We start from the raw sequence: 7,021 nt of genomic DNA on the forward strand, positions 1-7,021 counted from the left end.
GCCCGTTTGACACCCCTAATAAAATCTATGGTGTTCTAACCAAGACCCTAACTCCTCTTCCTCCTGCAACTTTATCATGTTTTATCATGTTTTATTCTGACAAGGGAGAACATCTATGCGTGTTGCTTGCTCTCTAGCATGTTTTGATCATGTCTTGGATTGTTGATTGATGTGAATATTTAATTGTTGAATATAAATTCATCTTTTCAGTATTGCAATGTAGATATGTGACATAAATAATGTAGTCATAGATGTAAACAATATAACACTTGTCAACCATATAATATCAACATGTAAATATACGCCGTTTAGCTAAGAAATATGTCCCAATATTGGGCCCGTGCATTAGTACCTAGTTGAAGTAATAAGAGCCCAGCCCTGATGGTTCTAGTAGTGGGTTTTTACAGGCTGCTTGGGGGGTAATAGGACAGGATGGCTCTAGTAGTAGGTTTTTTCTGATGAGTGTACTATTATGAAAACTAGGATTTCTCATGGTAGAATATTCATAAAGATTGATATTACTAAACCACTCCAATTGAGATCACTATCAGGGATGCAAAATAATTTCAGCAGCCCATCCATTTTGATTGGAAGCCATAAAATTGTGATGATTGTATGATGGTGGGTCACTCATGTCCTAAGACTAAACAACCTCAACCTGCTCCTCCTAAAACTAAGCAGGTGTAGCAGCAAAGACAAAGGCCCCCCAAACTGATTCCTACTTGGTTTCCTAAGCTTGAAGAACCACAAGTACAAGAACAACATGAACCAGTGCCTCCTCCTGAGAATGTAGTTGAGTCTATTGTAACAAAATCACATGCAAACAAGCTTAATTCTGGTGATGCTATAGCTGGAGATGGTAGTCTTACTCCTGTGATATCCAGAGGTAATCAAGTTACTGATTTCTATAGCGGTAAGAAAAATTACGCACAAACTACATCCTTGACTATGAAGAATGAGTTTGATATCCTACAATCTACTAATACTGTGATGGTTGATCAGCTTCCTCCTGATGCGAGGGAGACCTTATACAAAAATTAATGTCTTGCCTAGCTTAGGATGTACGAGGATTCAATAGAATGTAGAAGCAAAGAGAATTAATTAATTATATTAAGGAGAATCATATAAAGTTGGTAGGGTTGATAGAAACTAGATATAAATCCAATAAAGCAGCAGTTATAGCACAATCTGTAGTTCCTGGAAGGAGTATACTTCATAATTACACTAGTGCTTCCAATGATTGATTATAAGCTGCCTCATATGTCAGACCATTCACTTAAGATCCTACATTTTCACACTTCCTATATTCCAACAAAGGTTCCCTTCGGGTTTTTTAATACGTGGGTTGCTCATGAAGAGTTTGGAGAGTTAGTTCAAAAGGCATTGGAATATCAACTCTCATGACAGCAGAATAAGAACTGTTTGGCCCAAGTTGAAGGGGGTGAAGCCTCATATGAAATTGCTTAACAATAATCATTTTAGGCATTCAACTATCAAGGAGAATCAAATTAGAGATCAGTTGCAAGTCACTCAACATCTCTTATCCACTCAATAATCAGATTTCTTAGCACCAGATGAGAGAGACTAGTTGCTTAATTTGGAGAAATAGAGTCACATTGAAGAGGGTATAGTTCAACAGAAGTCCAGAGCCCTATGGATTAAACTGGAGACTCATAAACAAATACTTTTCTATTGTAATGAAATAAAAGAGGAACAAGAAGAAAATAGTAGAAATGTTGAAATTTGCTTTAAGTTGCTAGCCAATAAAGACCTATTACATGCTGCAATGTTTTGTATAAATGTATAAGCAAAATGATTTGCATGAGACTAAGAGGAACCATAAACCATCTGGTAGCAGACAACCAGATGCATTTAGAGATGCATTGGCTCAATAGGTAGGAGTGCAATGGCCACCCGGAGATACAAAACATGTGCCAGAAGGAATTAAAAGGAGAAGGTGGAAAATTTGGCAGATTGAAGGATGAACCCCTAAACAAGATTTAACTTACCTCAACCTCAACAACCAAGAATCAGATGAAAACTTATTCAGAAAAGTATGTCAAACATCCAAGAATAGTCCATCATTTGCTTCACCAAAGTGAGTCATGACTCTAAAAAAAGGCAGAAATCATGCACTGGATTAAGTCATTAAGTTATCTGTAATAGGTCATTCAGTCTATTAAGTCATTCAGTCAAAATTTAGCTATGCAAAATTACTTTAGACAAGTTAAAGATTATCTTTAAAGCTCTAATGCTCTAAATTCAAAGCAACAACTTACCCAATTTCAGACAAGTTAAAGATTAAGCTCTAAAGCTACTCAAACTAGTAAACAATAAAATGACATTGCGTCAGCACTAAATTTTGGGTGTTTGTGTGTGTAAGTGGATAAAAGGGTTAGACAAGAATAGTAATAGTCTTCTTTGGTGGGTAGCGAAACTCATCGAGCCTCCGGTGTGCAGAGAGCTACCCGTTTCAAAGGCTCGATTTTCCTCTCCCCATTCCCTCTTCGCCTTATATTCAGGAGTGTCCCATTATATTAAGAACTTAGACCACACTTCATCATTCAACCAATTAGGTTTTACCAATTTACTTCGGGCCTCATACAAGTGTTCTTTGATCCATAGAGCTGATTTCAACCGAAAAATACGGTCTACTTCATTACCATGGCAATCACTCCATGAACACTTTGTCTGAGAAACTAGTTTAATATAAAGTCATAAAATGAGTTGATGGATACAATGAAAAAACTGTCTTTAGGCAATGAGATTCATAGCTTATAAAACTGCTTATACCATAAACTATTTCCACATAACAATTCTAATTTCGTATGGAATCTCTAACCAACTATTCCACAGCTCTTTTAAAAATGGTTTAATTGCTTCTATAACCATATGCCTGGCGGCATATGTTGGAATGAACTTGCAATAAAACTATATTAAACCATCATCTTAGCTTTTAAAAATTAAGGAAAAACTTAAGGGTTACTTACCCATCACAATAAGGGACGATTCGTAGCCTCCCAAACTTGTCATATTCTAATACCTCTTTAAATTGCAGATTTTGAGAAGCACCTGCTTTAGCATTAGACTCTATAGCACTATCAATGGATGGCGATGTTGGTGTGTTAGGACCTCCAATTCTCAATCCAGAAAGGCTTGGTGTGGATGATGTCGAAGGCACATATGAAGAGCTACTATGCAGACTATTTTGGGATGAAGAGGTCTGTAACTGGTCAGATGGTGGAGGCATGAAAAATGAATTTGGTAGTGAAATAGCTGATCTAGGAGGGGAAGGAATATTCGTATTAGCTGACTAAAAAGTTGTGGTAACAGGTGGTGCTGGTGGTGGTGGATATTGACCAGCAAGAATATTATCAGGTCCTTTCTTACTTTTCTTACGTCGTCCATTAATATTACCTTTTGATGCCATTGATTTTCTTTACTAACCACCTGAAAAAGAAAGAACAACCAAATTTAAGAATAGTCATGTTTGCTTGAAAACAATGTTAACAGACTCTCCATTGTCATGTTTGTTTGATTCACCAGAACTTAGTAACTACCTTTAACATAAACCTTTTTTTTACTTCTGAACCTTGTAACAAAATCAACACAGTATTGCTTCTCATATTGCATGAAGCACTAGAATATAGAGTCTTTCAGTGATCATGACAAGGTTTCATTTACACATTACTACTACTAATATTAAAGCACCATGGCAGTTAATTACAGACTAGACACAAACATAAACAACACCAAACTAGAACTAGCCTGCTAATTGCGTTAACGGTCTACAAAATCTAACATATATTCATTATAGCTAGCATTTATTAGACCACCTTTAGGAGCCAGCTATTACTACTTCTTCCCAAATCTGAGCTTGAGATCAAGCTTCACAGTAACACTAACCCCTTTACTTAATTCATGATTCACATGGTGCTCAGTTGAGTTAATACAGACGATTTGTCTGGATTGCTTGATAGACTCTTGGAGGTGAATAACAAAGTTTCATAACACTTACCCAAAAACATGAGCTGGAACCAGAGTTGCTAATATATGGAAATTAAACCTCAAGAATCAAACTGTCACACATTTAAACCAACTGGCATTTAACACCAATAATATTAAGTTTCACCAAAATGGAATGAAAAAAAAAATCTTGATCAGTTCTTGAGGTTTGTGAATTGATAAAGAGAACTCCTTTTCTTACTTAGGAAGTAGCAATCAGATCATCTATTTACCTGCAAAACTGATAAATGCAACATCTCAAATATGAACAAATTTCCTGCTCACAAGCATGCCACTTATTTTTTATGTGCAGTGCAATACAATACTCTCTTCTACACAAAGGATTTAGTCATGACAACAGAAAGGAAAAACTATGAGTTTGGTAAAGTAGAAATCAGTGAAGAGACCTCAAGGTCTAAGGATGAAAATTGAAAAAGTAAGAAAACAAAGTTTGAAACTTTCTGATGTTTTAAAACCACTGGACTAATAAGTGCTCCAAGAAACTCCAAGAGCACACATTGCAGTCCTTTACTCTGATCTTATGTATTTGTGGATTGGTAAGCTCTCTACTAAAAAATAATTGAAACGTGTCAATTTTCCATTGGTAAAACCAAACCCCCTTCTCATAACATTTTGATCAAGCATACAACTGAGAAAAGAAAGAAACACAAGAAAAAACCAAATCTGAAAACAACTAACCGCTCTATTTAACAGACATAGATAAAATAAGTTGGTGCTTGTGTAAAGTGCTGCAAAAGCCAATACCAATTTAGCAAGTCTATGTAATTAGGCTTTTTAAGACTTATAATCCCACTCCCACAACATAAACAAAACACTCACCTCATCTTTCTATATATATCTAATGAACCTCATATGAAAAACAAATACAAAGTTGTAATCTTTTTATGATTTAGAAGAACCTCTTATCAAGAATTAGCCATTAAGAGACTACACAAAGTAAATTTGACACACTTCCATGTACAAAAAATCTTATGATCAGATGAAAACAAACATAAAGTTTTTATCTTTTATGATTTAGAAGAACCCCATATCAAGAATCAACTATTAAGAGCCCATACTATTCTACACAATAGTTGCAATTCTATCCAAACTATTCCTTCACTCTCCCATTCCCCTATTGTGATTAGAGTACATAAAAAGAAGATGTTAAAAAGTTGAAGCTTACTGCTTCAAATTTTTACTGGTTCTTCCTTTCAGCTGTTTTTTGGTATGTGGAAGTAGTAGTATGCAGAAGATCAGAAGTGAAACATACTGCAACAATTACTTCTTATCATATGGAGGAAGCTGTCTTAGAAAGTTCTTCAACCTCATCAAATCAACACAAAAAAGCTAAAAGAAGAACACACAAAAAAAAAAACATCCATAAAGGCAAAATCAACTAGCTAGAATTATAGTTTAATTGTAGTTCTTACACCTGCATTAAGTCCAAGCAAAACCCCTTTTTTCATATTAACAATCAGCAAATCATCTGGACAAATTGGCAACCCCCAAAATCCTAAGGTTACAAGCAGTTCAATAGTCATAAAAAATATCTCTAGAAGCGGCAATCAAAACGAGAAATAGAATAAAATAGTCACATGGATATAGGACCTTCCACCATCCAAAAGATTAGTTTTCACTGCTCTAAGTAGTTACATGAATACAATAGTGCTTGACAATTGCCATAAGAACTCCAACAGAGGGATATGCAAAAAGCAGCAACTAAAATAGAATTCAAGACCCTGTTACTACACACTACTATTAATAACAACTCAATCCTCATCGCTTGTTTCATAGTCATTCATCAATTCTTCCTCATCACTTGATTCATATTCATTCATCTATTCTTCCTCATCACTTGTTTCATTTTCATCAAGTAACTCTTTCTCGCTTATTTCATTTTCATCAGTTGGATCTTCATCGTCATTTGCCCCGAATGTTCTTTCTCCATAATCATTAACATTCAATCTAAGTTCAGAAGGATCAAATTTTTCATATAAGCCTTCGCCATGCTGCAACTCACCTGCTAATTCATCATCCACCCTTTCTTCAACACTTGAAATGTCATTCTGATACGCTACATCCAATCTATCCTCTACTTCAACTCTATCCACGAGCTTTGTTTTTATAACTACCTGCCATGCAGATTTATTCTTACACAAAGTATAAGGAACGTAATACACTTGTTTCGCGTTTTGTGCAATGACAGATAGATCATAGAGTCCATACTTCCTTGTACGCTTAATTTCGACTATTTTGTACTGAGGGTGCACCTTTGTACCTAACCTAGGTGTAGGATCATACCACTTACACCAAAAGAGAACCAACTTTTTCTTTGGCCAACCAACATGGTAATTGAGTTCTAAAATCTCGCTACTATAATAATCAACATCGCCATCACCTTTCACCCAAACCCCACTATTGTTGGTTTTCTTGCCCTTAGAGAACTCTTCTGTATGAAATCTGTACCTATAGACAGAGTACTTAGAAAACTTTCAGACTTTAGCATCAGGTCCCCAAGCTATATCACGTAAAAATTGGCCATTTAGGTCATAATTAAGTGGATTATGAACCTATAAAAAGTTCAAGCAAAGTTAGAATTTAAATATACATAAAACTGAACAAAAGTGTAAATCGTGTTATATATTTAAGTTACACTTATATATTCTCTAAACCACACTGAAAACATAGGATAAACAGCAGCATCCCCGTGTAAAGCCACGAAGTAGCTGTCCAACAAAATGACTTTCATTAGTTAAAGCTTAGATAGACCTTGAATGATTGTCCTTAATATAAATATACTCACTTATAAAAAGGCAGGATCTCGGGACAAATTAATAATACATGTGTTGTAGCTGACTTAAGCTCCACCTCATTCAACTATAGAAGTGGACCAACTTTCAAACTTCCTTTACCTAGTTGATTGAATATTGAAAATGGTGGTGCTGAAAGATCTGTATTGTCTCCATCATCATGCCTATTAGGTCGGTTTCTCAGACACGGTACATCATGTTCA

The 7,021-nt window shown here is 35.4% G+C and overlaps 1 long non-coding RNA gene across 1 annotated transcript; it reads right to left on the minus strand.

Moving 5' to 3' along the window:
* Positions 1-67: 67 nt before the first annotated feature.
* On the minus strand, positions 68-6,660 carry LOC124894178. The gene is made up of 2 exons (XR_007051045.1): positions 2,991-6,660; positions 68-2,111 (listed from the first exon to the last, which is right to left on the minus strand). It is a non-coding gene; the product is annotated as an uncharacterized LOC124894178 (long non-coding RNA).
* Between the last annotated feature and the right edge of the window lie 361 nt (positions 6,661-7,021).

The sequence above is a fragment of the Capsicum annuum genome, unplaced genomic scaffold, assembly GCF_002878395.1.
Source record: "Capsicum annuum cultivar UCD-10X-F1 unplaced genomic scaffold, UCD10Xv1.1 ctg70982, whole genome shotgun sequence".
Taxonomy (NCBI): Eukaryota; Viridiplantae; Streptophyta; class Magnoliopsida; order Solanales; family Solanaceae; genus Capsicum; species Capsicum annuum.